The 19646-nt window shown below is 41.6% G+C and overlaps 1 protein-coding gene and 1 long non-coding RNA gene across 3 annotated transcripts in view; one reads left to right on the top strand and one right to left on the bottom strand.

The window, feature by feature from the left end:
* The window catches only part of HJV (hemojuvelin BMP co-receptor), an 87228-nt gene extending 77379 nt beyond the window's left edge, over nucleotides 1–9849 (bottom strand). Inside the window, exon 1 of the mRNA XM_068253215.1 lies at nucleotides 9488–9849. The gene's annotated coding sequence lies outside the window, so the exon portion shown is untranslated. The remainder of the gene's footprint in view (nucleotides 1–9487) is intronic.
* On the top strand, nucleotides 3125–10181 carry LOC137532569 (uncharacterized). 2 transcript variants are annotated; one of them, XR_011023954.1, is made up of 4 exons: nucleotides 3125–3179; nucleotides 6113–6300; nucleotides 7838–7939; nucleotides 9997–10181. It is a non-coding gene; the product is annotated as an uncharacterized lncRNA (long non-coding RNA). The 2 variants fall into 2 exon arrangements; XR_011023955.1 differs by having other exon boundaries at nucleotides 3138–3179; nucleotides 6140–6300.
* Nucleotides 10182–19646: the final 9465 nt, after the last annotated feature.

Raw genomic sequence — 19646 nt, 5'->3', positions numbered from 1 at the left:
CTTTACAAATTTGCAGCATGCAATTCTTGGCATTTTGCTATTTTCACTGGATTGGCTAGGGGGAAAAAATACATTTTAGCAAATTGTTATGCATACCTATAATTACCCGCTGGGAAATTTGGGTGCAGGATAAAACCTAAAAACGGCTGGCGGATGAATAATGCTGTTTTTATAGTAATTTGGGCGCTGTCTTTAGACGGCGCCCAAATTACTGTCTGAGCACCACTTTAGCTGTAATTCCTAATACGGCCGTAATCTCTGCCGCTGCCTTTACTTGCTTTGAGTTTTTATGGGTATAGCGCAAAGAAATCACTGCACTCTTATACTTTACAGAACACATAGGCCAAATAAGATCAAAATGAAGATCACACTAGTGTAAATGTGTACCCACGACTTGCATTATAGTGTTTGTGTCCACCGTCCTTGCGCTGCACATCATGTACAGCGGAAAACAGCTGAAACGGTTAAACACACCTGTAGGAATGACTTTTAGGCCTGGGGCACACCAGAGGAGTTTTTCTGAGCGTTTTGAGTTTTTAAATCTGCTGCTGATGTTATCCTATGTGTCTGTGCACACTGGCGCAATGAGGTTTTGTAAAAAAACCCATAGCATTACATTGGGAAGAGCTTTTGAAACCTCTAAAAGCTCTTCCCAATATGCTATTTTTTACAAAACCTCATTGCTCCAGTGTGCACAGACACATAGGATAACATTAGCAGCAGATTTAAAAACTCAAAACGCTCAGAAAAACTTCTCTGGTGTGCACCAGGCCTATGTGACAGTATTTTCTCTACAGGATGTGTTTATTTGACCTCATATTAAATGAATGATGCGTAGGTACAATTTTGTCTCAGACACTTTTGTCAGTCTCTGAGCCTGAGTAGACCACTCTGCTGTAACTAACATCTGTTCTATGAAGCATCTGATGGGACAAACTCGCAGCAACAGTCATGTCTTTGTCCTCCAATCCAGCAATTAATAATAATAATGTCAGCTGGTGGCTGATTATTATTATTTAGTATTTATATAGCGCCAACATCTTCTGCAGCTCTGTACAGAGTATATATTATCTTGTCACTTAACTGTCCCGCAGAGGGGCTCACAATCTAATCCCTACCATAGTCATATGTCATAGTATACATTGTGTTGCGTATGTATCATAGTCTAGGGACAATTTAGGGGGAAGCCAATTAACTTATTTGTATGTTTCTGGGATGTGGGAGGAAACTGGAGTGCCCAGAGGAAACCCACGTAGTCACAAGGAGAACATATAAACTCCATGCATATGGTACCCTGCCTAGGATTTAAACCAGGAACCCAGCACTGTAAGGCAAGAGTGCTAACCACTATGCTAACATGCTGATTGGTTGGTATGGAATACACAGAGGGACACCTTTATCAGAACCAGTGCAAGTAGAATCACAGTACATCTGCTACAACCAATCAGAATCCTTCATCAGCATATCTGCTCCAGTTTTCATTGCACTGATTTTGATAGATTTGCCCCATGGGCCTGTTAGTGAACATGACATGCTGGGACCCTCAGTTTTCAGAGAATTCACTAGAAAATATCTCCTGTACAAACTGCATATGGCAAAGATCCAGTAGTTTTGATCACTCTTTTTCATGTAGAATAGACATATTTTTCATTGCCATTTATGTTGGTGTCCTCATACAGTATCTTACTAAAGGGAGTACACCTCTCACATTGTTATAAATATTTTATTATAACTTTTAATGTAACATCACTGAAGATATAACACTTTGACATAATGTAAAGTAGTCAGTGTACAGCTTCTATAACAGTGTACATTTGCAGCCCCATCAAAATAACTCCACACACAGCCATTCATGTCTAAACAGTTGGAAAAATATTTGTAATTTGTTTTAGTTCTGGAAGTTTCTTTGTACAGCACCTTTACCCTCAGTTCCGTTAGTAAGGCAGTGGTTGTCTTGGAGATGTGCTGAGGTCGCTATGTTGGGATACTATCCTGTGGCCCAGTTTCCAAAAGGGATTGAGATCTGCTACAGCATGTCACAGTACATGTTGGCATTCATGATTCCCTCAATGTACTTTTGCTTGCAAGTACCGGAAGCACTCGTGCAGCCCTGAACCATGACACTTTAGGCAAGACACACTTGTCTTTGTGCTCCTCACCTGGTTGCCACAACACATGATTGACACCATCTGAACCAAATAAGATTACTGTATATTCCTGCGTATAAGACTACTTTTTAACCCTTGAAAATCTTCTGAAAAGTCAGGGGTCGTCTTATACGCCGGGTATCATTGACACCGGATGATACTCTTTATCCTGTTATCGCCTCTCAGATCTCACTGCTGAGGACTGTAGTGAAGTGGTGTAGGCAGGGCCGGGCCGAGGCAGAGGCAGGAGAGGCTCCAGCCTCAGGGCACTGTGTAGGAGAGGCGCACAACTCACTCAGGTATCATTCCCCTATTGTGTTTGTAGCAGAGAGAAATAAGAAAAGGGTATACATGGCAGTGACTGCAAGCCAGATAACTAGAGATCAGGGTGTTGGGGGTCCTGGGACGCCTCTTACTCTAATAGTAATCAGTGTGTGATGAATGGGGGGGGGGGCACTTTGGTGTCTCAGCCTTGGGTGCTGGAGGACCTTGTCCCGGCTCTGGGTGCAGGTGCACATGTGTGAGATCTGAGAGGCAGAGAAGGAGGTAAATAGGATACAAGGGTGGGCCAGAAGGGTGAAAGAGGCGTGTTTTATGTGCACAGCACAATCTATTCTTCCTGTCTCCCTGTTTATCAGAACAGTATGGGAGAGCTGACCAATCCACTTAGGGAGAGTTCACCAATCCAACCAGTCAATTGACTATATACTGTTATATACTGGGTACCGCATACAGTAAAGCACCAGTATATTATTTATTTTAAATTTGGTGTACGTTGGAAGAGGGGTAGGTAGTCTTATACGGTGAGTATATCACAAACTATATTTTAACTGAAAAAGTTGGGGGGTCGTCTTATACGCCCAGTCGTCTTATACGCCGGAATATACGGTATCTTGGTCTTGGTCTCATCAGACCACATGACATGGTTTACAGTAATCCATTAGTCTGCTTGTCTTCAGAAAACTGTTTGCAGGCCTGTTAAACTGCTGTATGGACTTGGTAACCATGCTGAAGTGCAATTTCAGGGTGTTGGTAATCCTATAACCTAGACCATCTTTATGTAGATAGAGCTACAACTCTTTTTTAAGATTATCAGAAAGATCTCTGCAATGAGGTTCCATGTTGAACTTCCAGTGACCAGCATGAGGGTCTGTGGGGGTGATAACACCAAATTTAACACACCTGCTCTCCATTCACACCTGAGACCTTGTAATGGTCCATACTCACTGGCTACTTTTGTAGATTGTCGCTAGCACATGGGAGCGTGTGCGCGACAGTTCGGCGACAGCTCGTCGCCAGGTCACTCCGCATACACACCGCGGAAGAGGGATCAGTGATGCGACGGAAGCTGTCGCCGACGTTCCTCCCACCTGCCGGAAACTCAGTTCTCTGGCTGTTAGGTTGCTGTCGCTAGTCCACATACACATGCGGACTAGCGACAGTTGCGGTGAAGTTGTGGCGGTAACTGTCGCTAGGCGATTGACCGTGCCAATCGCCTGGCGACAGCAGCGACGAGCGACAGTTCGGGGCGCGCGGGCCATACTCACGGGCGACCTGTCGCCGCAACACGCACGTGCCATGTGGTTGCGGCGACAAGTGTAGCCCGTGAGTATGGGCCATAACACTAATGAGTAACATGACTCCTTGGAGGGAAAAATGTCTAATTGGGCATAATTTTGATGTTTTTCACTTAGGGGTGTACTCACTTTTGTTGGCAGTGGTTCAGACATTAATGGCAGTGTTGAGTTTTTTTGTTGATGTATAAGCTGTAAACTGACTACTTTACATTGTACCAAAATACCAAATCTTCAGTGTTCCCATGATATAGTTTAATACAGTATTTACAAAAATGTGAGAGTTGGGCTTATTTTTGTGAGAATCACTTCTGTGCTGGAAGACAGAATTCTAATACCGGACTCTGCAAGTCTACAATAACAAGATTTTTTAAGGTAGTTTTATCTGCCATTCCTTAAAGTCCAATTTCAGGATTTTTTTATTTGTATTGCACTTTTCAATAGTGTGGGAAGGGGTTATACAAACCTCTGTTTTTTTTTTATCATTATTGTCTGTGTCCCCTGTGCATGTACAGTAATGTCTTTCCTGTTCTTTGAACATGTGCTGAACATGCGTTGAACTTAATAACTTTCATAGGTAAACTGGTAGTTCTGGGATCAGGAACTGGGAGGGGTTTTAATAAAAGCATTCTACAAAACAATGTTTTATTTGTTACGGTCTCTGCCACTTGTGGCTAATTTTATCCACTTTTTGTTTGAGCTGGAAGTTAGGGAAATTCTTTTATAAAGCAGATCTGTACTCAGAACTTCCTCTATGCTATAAAAGATAAACAATAGCATAATAACCTTTAACTACTCTAAGACCGCTACACGCCAATGGGCGTGGCCACGGCGGCAGCCCCAGGACCGCCTGACGCCAATTGGCATCAAGTCCTGGGGCTGCAGTTTGCAGGAGATCTCCTGCTAGGGGGGCGGAGCTCCGCCCCGCCTTCAGTCTCCGAGCAGCGATTGCCACTCGAGAGACTATTAGACGGCGAAACCGCCGTCTTTACATGTAGTACAGTGCTGCAATCAGCTGCAGCGCTGTACGGGGGACAGCCATGTGACACAGCTGTCCCCCTGGGGGACAAGAGAGCGATCGGCTCTCATAGGCAGAAGCCTATGACAGCCGATCGCCTTGATTGGCCAGCTGGGGGGAGGGAGGGGATTGGGAAAAAAAATAAAGGAAATAGTAAAAAATATTCAAAAAATAAGAACATAAATATTTATTAAAAAATAAAATAAACACAAGGAGGGGGGGGGGGGGATCAGACCCCATCATCAGAGAGCTCTGTTGGTGGGGAGAAAAGGGGGGGAATCACTCGTGTGCTGTGTTGTGCGGCCCTGCAGCTTGGCCTTAAAGCTACAGTGGCCAATTATGAAAAAAACATCCTAGTGTTTAGGGGGGTTTACCACTGTGGTCCTCTAATGGTTAAAGAAAAAACATTTCTTTGCTACAGCTGATACAAATCCTGCAATGAATATGCAGTTTATCTACTTCCTGTTTCCATGGAAGTAGACATATTGTGTTAACAAATGAGCTCTCTGCCATGGCAGTCAGCTGACTGATCAAGGTACAACTTGTGCTTATTCACAGATAAGGGGGAATTAGGCTAAACTCTCTAAATGCATACAGGGTGCATTTCTAAGTTTTCCTTCTGTCCTGTGCAAGAGTTCAGGTCCACTTTAAGATCCTGTGTGTTATTAAAATTTAAATTAAGTTTTGGAAGGTGGTAACTACCCACCTGCTGTGTTAGCAATTGGAAGTAGTTCTTCCATGCAGAACCCAGACATCCTATTGCCTTTTAAGGCAACTCTACTATCTCTGGAGCTGCCATTCTAGTAAACGGTTTCTCTACTTATCCCTGAAACGCCCCAAATGGAGCAAGCTACATAGCCAAGTTAGAGATTACAAGTGTTATGCCTAGTTCAAAGACTTCATGTAGTTTTCTTTTGAATATTTCTTAATTTTATAATATCACATTGTGCTTTCTTAATCATTTGGGCAGACGGGGAATACTAGAGGCATTAAAAGTGGTATGAAATTTACATTTTGGTTCCAAAACATAAAATGACTGGTTTAATGTAAAATGCCACAGACATGTTTATTCTTCACTGCAGCTAATTGATAGTGTTGCCGGTTGCAGGAAAAATTATCAGAATGTCTTGTAATTAAGCAATTACTGAGCAAACAAATTAGAGAAAAATTGTCTGCTTCTGCATTGCTTCTTTTCTGCATTGTTTACCCAGCTTAGTATAGCTGAACACAATCTGATAATTTGGATATGGCAACCACTATCTTATTATGTAGCTTCTAAATGAAATAGAGGGTAGAGTATTAACCCTCTCAGTAGCTTAACACCACCACCCCCCCCCCCCCCACATTTCGTTTTATGCTGTGTTTAATCCTAGATGAACTGTGTGTTTTATCCTACTCAGTCAGTGGAAACTGAAATGAAGCATTCAGCAGGTGATTCCATTTGCTGCCGCATACAAGTTGGTTTTGGTGCTCTATGTATGTCACATCCCTGTCGTCTGCAAGCCGCTAAAATACTCTCAGCATTGTCATCAGCCTTCTGTCATCTTCAGAGGATCAAAGGGTAACCCTACGTCATAACTGTCCCTCTTTTAATGAAGGAACTGTCATTTTTATTTTAACCAATTCTCCTCCATAAGCATTAAAGGTAGAGGATGACCATGACATTTAGGCATGTATTTGTTTTCTTAAAAAAAAAAAAAAAAATAAATAAATAAAAGATACGTCAGCCTGCAATATCCTGCTCTCTATGAGTTTCCTTGAAAATCTGGCTGAATAAAAAACTGACAGGCACAGCATCCTACACCTCATGCACATCAATCTCATTTAGTGCTGCTATATTTGGTATTTTCATGAGGCAGACAACTTGCACAATATTTATCCTGCCATACTTGAATATTTCCCCTTTTGAATTGACATTTTGCAACATGCATATTCATGAAGTCATTGTAAATTTGCCCCCACCCCTTTTGTTTTTAAAGGGCAACTGAAGTGAGAAGAATATGGAGGCTGCCATATTTCTTTCCTTTTAAACAATACCAGTTGCCAGGCAGCCCTGCTGATCTGTTTGGCTGCAGTAGTGTCTGAGTCGCACCAAAAACAAGCATGTAGCTAATCTTGTCAGATCTGACAATAATGTCAGATATACCTGATCTTCCTATGCTTGTTCAGGGTCTATGGTTAACTTCTTGCCGACTGCCTAACGCCAATGGGTGTGGCCGTGGCGGCAGCCCCAGGACCGCCTAATGCCGATTGGCGTCAAGTCCTGAGGCTCTGTTTTGCAGGAGATCGCGCGTAGGGTGCGAGCGCATCTCCTGCTCGAGGGGCGATTGCCGCTTGGGAGAGTGTAAAGATGGCGATACCGCCGTCTATTTACATGTACAGCGCTGCGATTAGCAGCAGCGCTGTACTGGGGACAGCCGTGTGACACGGCTGTACCCCTGGGGGACAAGAGAAGCATGGCAGAAGCCCATGACAGCCGATTGCCGTGATTGGCCAGCTGGGGGGAGGGAGGGGTTTGGGTGGCACAAAAAAAATATTAAAAAATAGAAAAATAAAAAAGAATAAATATTTACAAAAAAAACCAACAACTCGGGGGCGATCAGACTCCACCAACAGAGAGGTCTGTTGGTGGGGGGAAAAGGAAGGGGGAATTCACTAGTGTGCTGTGTAGTGCCGCCCTGCAGCTTGGCCTTAAAGCTGCAGTGGCCATTTTAGTAAAAATGTGCCTGGTCTTTAGGGGGGCTTTACCACTGTGGTCCTCAAGTGGTTAAAAGTATTAGAGGCAGAGGTTCAGCAGGACAGCCAGGCAACTGGCATTGCTTAAAAGGAAATAAATATGGAAGCCTCATATCCTTCTCACTTCAGTTGTCCTTTAATAACTTTTAATACCATGATTGCCTAACAAAGGATTGTACTTTTTGCTTATCCAGGTGTCCTATGCTCTTTTTGTAGCTCTGCTGTTCCTACTTGGGGGAGTTACTAATTGTAGTTTCTGCTTCTACCCCTGGTACATTGCAATATTTATGTATTCATTTATAGTTTTACTTTTGATTAGACATATAGCATTTCTACGGTTTTCATGTCCGACTTTGTTCCAGAATTATTGTGTACCGGAGAACCCTGCGTTCTGCTCACCACAGCGGAGACAGTGGACCTGATGACGATGGACATGCATAAATGGATCCTATACTTAACACCGGGTCTGCTAACATGTTTGTTTCTCCACCACACAGAGATGTATTAAGATGTTATGGGGCCCTGGGCAAGGTAGTAACTTTGGCTCCCCTGTATGGTCCTTTTTGGTAACCTAAGATAGGAGAGGGGTCAGAGAAAGTGGCAGTTGGGCCCTCTGACGCCCACTAGGCCCGAGGCACCTGCCTAGGTTGCCCCTGGTGGATGATCCTGCTCTGCCGCCACAGCAAACGGAACTATTTGCATGAAAATGTGAAATGATCAATTGGGCTGGTTCACACCGTGTCTGGTTTGTTGGGTTGTGAACATGTGCAAGTATGATGCATTCGTAAGAGCCCTTTCACACACATCCGCTGTGCTTCCATCCTTCTGTCCGCTGCATTACTACGAAGCAGCGCACATTTGTACAGATAACGGTTTGCATTTCCATTCTTCGGATGACTGTCACTCCCCACAACGAACACACATATGCACTGAACTGAGTGCACACATTAGCACAAAACACATATAGAAGCAGCCCTAAGAAATGAAAAAAATAATCCTAACAATAATAAAGCCTAACTTGCATAACTACCTAATTTATGTAAAATGTAAATAAAACAAAAACTATACCAAAATTGTGCATCTTTTTGTCCTAAATTAAGATTTAAAGGACAACTGAAGGGAAAGGGATAAGGAGGCTGCCATATTTATTACCTTTTAAACAATACAGGTTACCCGGCAGTCCTGCTGATCCTCTGCTTCTAATACTTTTAGCCATAGGCCCTGAACGAGTATGCAGCAGATCAGGTGTTTCTGTCGTCCTTGTCAGGTCTGAGAAGATTAGACTAGCAGGACTGCCAGGCAACTGGTATTGTTTATAAGGAAATAAATATGGCAACCTCCATATACTTCTCATTTCAGTTGTTCTTCAATGGGAACCTAAAGTGAGAGATATATTGAGGCTGTCCGGCGGTTGCCGGAGAGATACGCAGAGGGCGCACTTCTCTTGCGCAGACTGGCCACGAATGGCCGAAGTTACGGGACCCGGTACCGGCGATACAGAAGGCTGGGGATGGCAGCGTGGAAGCGATCCGTTTGCATGGGGCTGGAAGAAGCTCCAGGTATGTATAAAACTTTTATTTAGTATCATCTCTGGTACACTTTAAGCAATACCAGTTGCCTGGCTGTCCTGCTGATCCTCGGTCTTTATTACTTTTAGGCAGAGACCCTGAACAAGCATGCAGCAGATCAGGTGTTACTGAAAAAAAAATCTGACAAGATTAGTCACAGGCTTGTTTCAGGTGTGTGATTCAGACACTACTGATGCCAGAATAATCAGCAGGACTGCCAGGCAACTGGTGTTGTTTAAAAGGAAATAAATCCATATCCCTCTCACTTCAGGTGTCCTTTAAAAGGAAATAAATATGGCAGCCTCCATATACCTCTCGCTTTAGGTTTCCATTAAAGCAGAATAAATATTTTGCAGGCTTTTTCCCCAGAAACTCCAGTCTCATTGTCCAAAAAGTAAATTAGGCCTTCCACAAAATCAGAATGTAAAATAAAATCAATCGTACCTTGACTAAAAGTGTTGTACAGCTGTCACTCATCCATGTTCCCGCTGTGGCAGTCTATAGGGATAGCAGTGACCGGACAGCCAAAACTGGCATGGCGATGTCACTCAGTCACAAGGTCCTCTCAGTCTCCACCATGTAAGTTCCAGTGAGGTGATATAGTTTGAGGATGACTGCTTGCTCTGAACTCTAGTGTTCCTCCCTCAGCAAACACCGGCTTTCCCTTTTTTAGAGGGGTGGGTGCCGTTTTTCTCAGCAGGGCCCCGGAGATAGGACCGTGGAGATAAATCAATAGGCACTGGCACCTGCTTGGAGCTGGAACAACTGTGCCGGGCCTGCTCAGGGCTCACAGCTCAGTACATATGTTGCTAGCTGGACTGTTGGAGAATAGGGTGTGTGTGAAGGGAAAAGAGAGAGAGAGGGAGAAGGGGGAGAAGCCAGAGGGGTCTAAAAAAAGATTGAAACAGATGTAGTGGAAGGCAGCATGCTCAATATGTCAAGTCTTCCTGCAGGATGGACGAGAGCCGCACATGACATTTCTGAGAGGGGCTGATGCAAGGCTTGACTGAAAGACTCCGAGCCCGCGGACCCAGACAGCCGAGCAGAAATAAAGCACGGAAAATGCCAAAGACCTGCATTTGTCACTGATTTTAATTCAGAGTAATGTCACCATTCTGCCAAATAAAGGATATCGGAGCTGAACAACAAATTTAACAACACTGCTATATACAGTATTACTGAAAAAATAATAGTGTATGTTTACTGTTTAGATGTGCACTAACTTTAAAAAGGAACAGTAGTGAAAATAATGGAATGAATAAAATTACTTGTTTTTTACAATATTTATTTATAAAATATCAAGTCAGTGTTTGCCCATTGTAAAACGTTTCCGGTCCCTGAATTACATTCTGAAATTTATCACAGGCGGCAGCGTCTTTAGTTCTGTCATATGATCTACGGAATGTTCGTTACTGAGCGTTCTATGCACAGAGGGAGATGTTGCTTGCTTGGCAGTTGGAAAAAGCTGTTATTTCCCACAATGCAACGAGCTTCACAGACAGGAAAACTGTCAGGGCCATGGTCCTAACATAACACTGTGGGAGGGATTCACCACAATATCAGCCATGCAGACGTCCCTGATAATGTAATCGAGAAAAGGTAAAGATTTCCTGAGGGAAAGAGGGTCTCAGCTACTGATTGGGATGGTTCATCCCAATCAGTAGCAGATTCCCTCTTTTCCCCAGATGAGGTTCAATTCTAGGTCACAGTTCCTCTTTAAGGCTATGTTTACAGTGGCATTTGCGTTGTGTTGCCTGTAAAAAAGTGGGAACGCAACAAAATGTAAAAAGCGTTGCATCACATACAGTGAATCCTACAGTCAATGAAAAGTATGTTTCTTTGCCACTGTTAAAGCGCACATAATGCTGTAATGTTCTCCGTTAGATCACACTGCACTGGCCACACTGCTGAAATAAAATCACATAAGAATTTGCACAAAATGTTATGGGCCGCACAAAAATTAAATTGGTTGTTTTTTTTTCAGCAGAAAGGGGAATCCCACTCTGAGGTAATACAATAGTAGTCAGTAAAAAAATTGCCTTAACTGCTCAGAAATTACAGAAATAATTATTATTTAATAAAGCCCCATTAACTCCCCTGTTCAGAGACAATAGTGAGGACCAAAAACATACAAGTTTGTACACAGCATCACTGGAACAACCAGGAAGTACAAAATACATCATTTATGATGTAATAACATGAACCAATACAGATATATATTCACTTGATAAAGATACTGCAGAAAAAAAAAAAAAGGTGGAAGAGACTGCCCTCGTGAGCTGACTATCAATATATTGTATTACTGGTTTAATTCATTATTTTACACTAGAGCACTATTAACAACACAGAGCTGCAACTCAGAGCTTCTTCTATACTCGAGGGCCGCGGCAGCCTCTTCACTACTGAGGGTTTTATTCCCTTCTGTACCAGAGCAATTTTCACCTGTCAATGCTCTTTCCATTCATTCGTCTATAACTTTATTACTACTTATCACAAAAAAATATCTATATCTTAATTTTTTCATCACCAATTAGGCTTTTTTTTAGGTGTTACATTTTGCTAATTGTTTTATTCTAAATGCACTTTAACAAGAAAAATAAGAAAAAAAAGTGGCAAAAATTATTTCTCTGTTTTCCACCATTATAGTTTTAAAATAATACATGATACCGTAGTTAAAACCCACACATTTTATTTGCCCATTTGTCCCAGTTATTGCAATGTTTAAAATATTTCCCTAGTACAATGCATGGCACCAATATTTTATTTAGAAATAAAAGTGATTTTTTTTTTTCAGTTTTGCATCCATCACTATTTACAAAGTTACAAGCCCATTTTTTCAAAATTAACAGTAATAGACCCTCTTGACATGCATATTAAAAAATCAGTCCCTAAGGTAATTATGTAAGTATTTATGTTTTTTTTTAATGCAAAACTTTTATTTGGGTACTTATGGGATAGTGTGGGAAGAAAGGTGTTAATATTAAATGTATGTGTGGGTCTTTTTATTAAATAGATGTATGTAGGTGTAATTTTACTACTACTTGGCCACAAGATGTCCTCACGCATTATTTCCTATTTGCATACTATAAGTACGCGAACAGGAAGTAATGCGCGGACATGTTACTTCGGTAGTTACGATGACCATAGCATCTCATTGAACGTTGATCACATTGAACAGCGTTCCCATTCATTAATTTCCCCTCTAACAGGCGGCGGCGAGAACGCGTGTGGGAGCGAGCGGCAGCCGTCGAATTCAATAGACTATTATCTATATCCCTGGGCAGGAAGTAGATAATCCATTGCAAACCACATAAGTGGTTAAATATAGCCATACATTCACCAAGTTCTGATCAATCAATACAACAATCTTTTTTTTTTTTTTAATGAAAAAAATGTTAATTGTGAAGAAATTGTTAAAAGTCCCCACACACTAGGAGCAACATCAAATAGATTTTATCCAAACCATCTATTATGTCTTTCGATCACTCACAGTTGTAATGAGATTGGTGTCAAAGCGCACGGTCAGAAACATTAAAACGACATACAGACCATCAAAAACAGCTGAAATGAACAGCTGTGGGGGGGGGGGGGGGCAGATTGTGATCGGTTTCAGGCTGAAATCGATTCACAATCTGTTTGCAGTAAAGGTGGCCATACGATCCCTCTCTGATCAGATTCGATCAGAGAGGGATCTATCTGTTGGTTGAATCTGATGGGAAATCGACCAGTGTATGAAATTGAACATTACTAGCAAAGAAAGGAGTCTAATATTGTTTCCAGTGCAGGAAGAGTACCCACTGGGAGGAATACAGTCCCAAGGTATTCCGTTAGTAGTATGGCGAGTTCATAGAATTTATTTTTTGTCACAAGTTAGCAGAAAATGACACTTTGTGAAAAAAAAACAATAAAAATCAATTTCTGCTAACTTGTGACAAATAAAATCTTCTATGAACTCACCGTACTCCTAACAGAATACCTTGGGGTGTCTTGTTTCTAAAATGGGGTCATTTGTGGGGTTCCTATACTGCCCTGACATTTTAGGGGCCCTAAACCGTGAGGAGTAGTCTTGAAACCAAATTTCTCAAAATGACCTGTGAAATCCTAAAGGTACTCATTGGACTTTGGGCCCCTTAGCGCAGTTAGGGTGCAAAAAAGTGCCACACGTGGTATCGCCGTACTCGGGAGACGTAGTATAATGTATTTTGGGGTGTATTTTTACACATACCCATGCTGGGTGGGAGAAATATCTCTGTAAATGAAAATTTTTTGCTTTTTTTTTTTTTTTACACACAATTGTCCATTTCCAGAGATAGTGAGAGAGAGAGTGAAAGCCCCATACCTACCTATACTGAAAGCCTTATACCTACCTACCTATACTGAGGAACCCATACCTACCTATACTGAAAGCCCCATACCTACCTACCTATATTGAAAGCCCCTATTCCTACCTACCTATACTGAAAGCCCCATACCTACCTACCTGTACTGTGGACTCCATACCTACCTATACTGAGGACCCCATACCTACCTATACTGAGGGCCCCTATACCTATCTACTTATACTGAAGGCCCCTATACCTACCTCCCTATACTGAAGACCCCTATACATAGCTATCTATACTATAGGCATCTATACCTAGCTACCTACGCTGAAGCCCCCGCGCCCAGAAAAGGTAAAGCCCCAAGGCCCCAGACAAGCAAAGCTCCCAGCCCAGCCTAGCAAAGCCCCAGCAAAGCAAAGCCCCGGCCCCAGCCCAGCAAAGCGTACAGCCAAGCAAAGCTCCCAGCTCAGCAAAGCCTACTAAAGCCTGCAGCCCAGCAAAGCGTCCAAAATGCCCTTACTCCAGTGAAGGCCGCAGCAAATTGCCCAGCCCAGCAAATAACTCAGCAAAGCCCCAGGCCCAGCACCCAGCAAAGCCGGGCCAGCCCAGCATCACCACCAGTAAGCCCAGCATAACCGCCAGCCGAGTACAGAAACACAGGCCAGCCAGCCGAAAACAAGACAGACAGTGCTTATTTATGTGAAATACTGCCTATAGAATATATTTAAGTTACACCACTGCTATGTCCATGTACATTTGGCCCCACCTATGACCACACCCACTTTCCGTGGCATGACCACACCCATTTTTTGCCACTGCGCGCCACACAATATTTTCCTCTTGGTGCCCTGGATCTCCCAGGAACTTAGAAACTCCCCTGGTTACTCATCACACCTGATAAAAACCTCACCTATGTTCTATTTTGGGGTTTGCTGAAAGGTTAGTAAATAAACAATTTGCTCATGAAGGAGTCCACAGGGAATTTATTTTTTATATTAAGCTCAGGCTGTCCTGGATTTATTTAAGAAGTTAGACTCTTGAGAGTGCTACATGCAGCTGCTGCTGCTGTCACACCACCACTGCTTTACAATCCTCTAAGCAACCCCGAGAATGCTGTAATCTAATCCTAGTGAAAGTGGCAAACCCCGAACCAAATCAATCTCAGTCCAGTTTTGCTGAATCACTTATGATATAATACCTTGTGATGCTTGGAGAACCATGGAAATGTCTGAAGGTGGCCATACACACTGATTTCTCCCATCAATATACGGCTAATTCGATTGCTCTGAATGAAGCTGCTAAAAATGGACGCTGCAGGTGGCCCGATCAATTGACTGATCAATCGTTTTCTCGCCAAAATCGTCTGAATAGCTCAATTGATCCAGACAGTAAAACTAGGTCGATCGGCAGCGGGTCAAAAGTGGAGGCAGATCAACGGCTCATATTGTTGCAATGCTGCAGCTCTCTCTCTATCTATCTATCTCTATATCTGTATCTATCTATCTATCTCTATATCTGTATCTATCTATCTATCTCTATATCTGTATCTATCTATCTATCTCTATATCTGTATCTATCTATCTATCTCTATATCTGTATCTATCTATCTATCTCTATATCTGTATCTATCTCTATATCTGTATCTATCTATCTATCTATCTATCTATCTATCTATCTATATCTATATCTATATCTATATATACACACACACACACACACACACACACACACACACACACACACACACACACACACACACACACACACACACACACACACACACACACAGAGTGCAGAATTATTAGGCAAGTTGTATTTTGGAGGAATAATTTTATTATCGAACAACAACCATGTTCTCAATGAACCCAAAAAACTCATTAATATCAAAGCTGAATATTTTTGAAAGTAGTTTTTAGTTTGTTTTTAGTTTTAGCTATTTTAGGGGGATATCTGTGTGTGCAGGTGACTATTACTGAGCATAATTATTAGGCAACTTAACAAAAAACAAATATATACACATTTCAATTATTTATTTTTACCAGTGAATCCAATATAACATCTCAACATTCACAAATAAACATTTCTGACATTCAAAAACAAAACAAAAACAAATCAGTGACCAATATAGCCTCCTTTCTTTGCAAGGACACTCAAAAGCCTGCCATCCATGGATTCTGTCAGTGTTTTGATCTGTTCACCATCAACATTGCGTGCAGCAGCAACCACAGCCTCCCAGACACCGTTCAGAGAGATGTACTGGTTTCCCTCCTTGTAAATCTCACATTTTATGATGGACCACAGGTTCTCAATGGGGTTCAGGTCAGGTGAACAAGGAGGCCATGTCATTAGTTTTTCTTCTTTTATACCCTTTCTTGCCAGCCACGCTGTGGAGTACTTGGACGCGTGTGATGGAGAATTGTCCTGCATGAAAATCATGTTTTTCTTGAAGGATGCAGACTTCTTCCTGTACCACTGCTTGAAGAAGGTGTCTTCCAGAAACTGAGAGTAGGACTGGGAGTTGAGCTTGACTCCATCCTCAACCCGAAAAGACCCCACAAGCTAATCTTTGATGATACCAGCCCAAACCAGTACTCCACCTCCACCTTGCTGGCGTCTGAGTCGGACTGGAGCTCTCTGCCCTTTACCAATCCAGCCACGGGCCCATCCATCTGGCCCATCAAGACTCACTCATTTCATCAGTCCATAAAACATTAGAAAAATCAGTCTTGAGATATTTCTTGGCCCAGTCTTGACGTTTCAGCTTGTGTGTCTTGTTCAGTAGTGGTCGTCTTTCAGCCTTTCTTACCTTGGCCATGTCTCTGAGTATTGCACACCTTGTGCTTTTGGGCACTCCAGTGATGTTGCAGCTCTGAAATATGGCCAAACTGGTGGCAAGTGGCACCTTGGCAGCTGCACGCTTGACTTTTCTCAGTTCATGGGCAGTTATTTTGCGCCTTGGTTTTTCCACACGCTTCTTGCGACCCTGTTGACTATTTTGAATGAAATGCTTGATTGTTCGATCATCACGCTTCAGAAGCTTTGCAATTTTAAGACTGCTGCATCCCTCTGCAAGATATCTCACTATTTTTTGACTTTTCTGAGCCTGTCAAGTCCTTCTTTTGACCCACCATTCTTTTTTTACAGATTTCATTTTGAAATCTTTTGAAAATCTGTTCCTAGTGTGTGGCACACAGATTCCGGTCAGATTTGATTTGGCAGGCAACTGACAGGAATCTGATGGTCAAAGCTGGTGGCAATCCATAAGTGTATGGCCACCTTAGAGGGGCACTATGGCGCAAATTATGCTGTTCCATTATCCTCACCATCAGTTATTTAATATGGACAGCATAAAATTCACCATAGAGCTTGTGTTAAAAAATAGCTGCTAAGACCAATTCTACTCTTCTACACAGCTGAACTGCGTCATTACATCAGCTGTTCCTGATAAGAAGCAACAGGCTAGGCTGTTCCCTGCTCTCTGCTAAACTGCTAGCAGACACTCTGCTACAGTTGATTTGTAACACTGCTCACACACTACAGAGCCATGCTCTTGCTTTTCACATGTAACTAGCTAAGTGAATAAAGAAACAGGTTTCTAATTAATTACTTACTTAGCTTGTTACATTATAGCTACATGTGAAAAGCAATAGCATGGCTCTGGAGTGTGTGAGCCACATTATAAATCAGCTGTGGGCAGAGTGAGACACAAGGCATCTAGCAGTTAGCGGAGAGCAGAGAACAGCCCAGCCGTTGCATTCTTATCAGGAAGATCTGATTTAATGATGCAGCTCAGCTGTGTAGGAGAGTAGAATTGGTTTTAAGGAGTTATTTTTTTTAACAAAAGCTCTATGGCAAAATTGATGCTGTCCATATTAAATAACTGATGATGTGGCTAATGGAACAGCATAAAATTTGCCATCGTCCCCTCTAAGTGAATAAGGCCTCAAGAGTCACTTTAAAGAAAAAAATCCAGAGTGGTGTCAGTTCAGTAGAAAAAAAAAACACACACCAGAGCAATTTTCACATTTTTGCATTGCGTCCATTCATTCGCCAATAACTTTATCAGTACTTATCACACTGAAATTATCTATACATTTTTTTTTGGTCACTAATTAGACTTTGGGTGATACTTTTTGCTAAGAATTATTTTATTCTAACTGCATTTTAATGGCAATAATAAGAAAATAATGGAAAAAAAATAATTTTACAGTTTTCAGCCATTCTAGTTTTAAAATAATACATGCTACCATAATGAGAAGCCACATATTTTATTTGCCCAATTCTCCTGGTTATTACACTGTTTAAATTATGTCCCTATCACAATGTATGGCGCCAATATTTTATTAAAATAAAAGTGATTTTTTTCAGTTTTGTGTCCATCACTATTTACAAGCCCATAATTTAAAAAACAACAGTAATGTACCCGCTTGACATCACATTAAAAAAGTTCAATTCCTAAAGGTAACTATTTATGTATTGTATTTTTTTTTTTTAATTGTGATTTTTTTTCTTTTTTTCATGCAAAAGATTATTTGGGTAACTATGGGAGAGTGTGGGGGGTAAGGAGTTAAAAATAAATTATGTGTAGGTCTTTTTATTTAAAGAAATGTAAGTAGGTGTAATTTTACTATTTGGCCACAAGATGTCCTCTCTCATTAGGTCCCTGAGCCTACAATTAGTATGCAAACAGGAAGTAATGCGTGGATGTGTAAGTTTCGGTTTTTGTGAATGACCATGGCATCTCATTGATGCTGGCGATCATCGACACAAGGACTTAGACTTCATTGCTTTCCCCTCTAACGATCGGAAGCAAGAACGAGCGCGGGAGCGAGCGGGAGTGCTTTGCAGCAAGAGAATATATACGTCGCTGCGAGGGGTAGAAGGATTTTGCAGAGACAGATACTTGTCCTGGGGAGAGGAAGTGGTTAAAAGCTAATAAAAAAAAAGTACTGTAGGTTTAATGTTTTATCCTCTCAGCTGAATGACTGAGCTGGGAGAGGTACAATCTATGAACTATTGACCTTTTCTTGTATTCTATTTCATGCACTCAGAAGCTGCTTGAGTTTTATGGCTATAATTCATCATCAGTGAGGGTTACACTATAGACTACAGAGAAACTGTCATTTACATAGCTGGATTGTTTAACCCTTTCAGTAAGAAAAAAAAAAGAAAGCTTAGATTTATAAAGGAATGGTACTTTACTTATAAATGTCTATCATCAGGGCTCTGATGCACAAAAGCCGAGTAAATTTGCGATGCACAAAACAATTTTACTGATAACGCCAGGGAAGCAGGGCCCATTACACTATTAGCACCACGCGCGTTACCTAGTGCAGTGCAGGTACCTTTTAAGTTGCCGCTACTTCATTTGACACAAAACTATAAACTCTAGATACTTTGGGGGTACTCTGCTTACTCATTTACTTTCCAATATTGGCTTGTACAACATTGCCATACTGGGTTATGGCTTTTTTTTTTTTTTTAAAGGGACTCCGAGCAGTGCAGAAACTATGGAAAGATGCATATCATTTTAAAGCTCTCTATCTCCTCTTTCCAATAATATATATAAACCACCACCTTACGCCTTTTAGTTTTCGCTATTTTCGCAATCAAAATTGCCGCGACTTCGATCACGAAAATAGAGAAAACTCAAAGGCGTAGGGCGACTATTTAGGTGTCGCCAGAAAGAGGAGAAAGAGAGCTTTAAAATGATATCCATCTTTCCATAGTTACATTGTATTACACAGGGTGACTTATTCTGCTGAATGGAGCTGCTGACTTTGAGAAAAAGTCGCCCTGTGTAATACAATATAACTATGCAAAGATGGATATCATTTTAAAGCTCTCTTTCTCCTCTTTCTGGCGACACCTAAATAGTCGCCCTACGCCTTTGAGTTTTCTCTATTTTCGTGATCGAAGTCGCGGGCGCGGCAATTTCGATCGAAAATAACGAAAGCTAAAAGGCGTAGGCCGGTGGTTTATATATCATTGGAAAGAGGAGAAAGAGAGCTTTAAAATGACATGCATCTTTCCATAGTTTCTGCACTGCTCGGAGTCCCTTTAAACTGGAGTTGCACTTTAAATTGTCTATGGAAAGAGAGATTCAAAAAAGTAGATCCCAGAATTCATTTACTTAGGGCAGGTTACAGAATTTATTTCTTTTTTTAATGAAATCGGGCTCAGTGTACAGATATTATGCTGGGAAACTCCTAACTGCTGGGAAAGTAACAACACATGGCTTTAGCTTCCTGCTAAATATGGCTGCTTTTACTCAAAGGAAA

Source organism: Hyperolius riggenbachi, chromosome 9 (genome assembly GCF_040937935.1).
Source record: "Hyperolius riggenbachi isolate aHypRig1 chromosome 9, aHypRig1.pri, whole genome shotgun sequence".
Classification (NCBI taxonomy): Eukaryota; Metazoa; Chordata; class Amphibia; order Anura; family Hyperoliidae; genus Hyperolius; species Hyperolius riggenbachi.
Note: the sequence above shows the minus strand (reverse complement) of the source record. Positions and strands in the feature narration are given on the sequence as shown.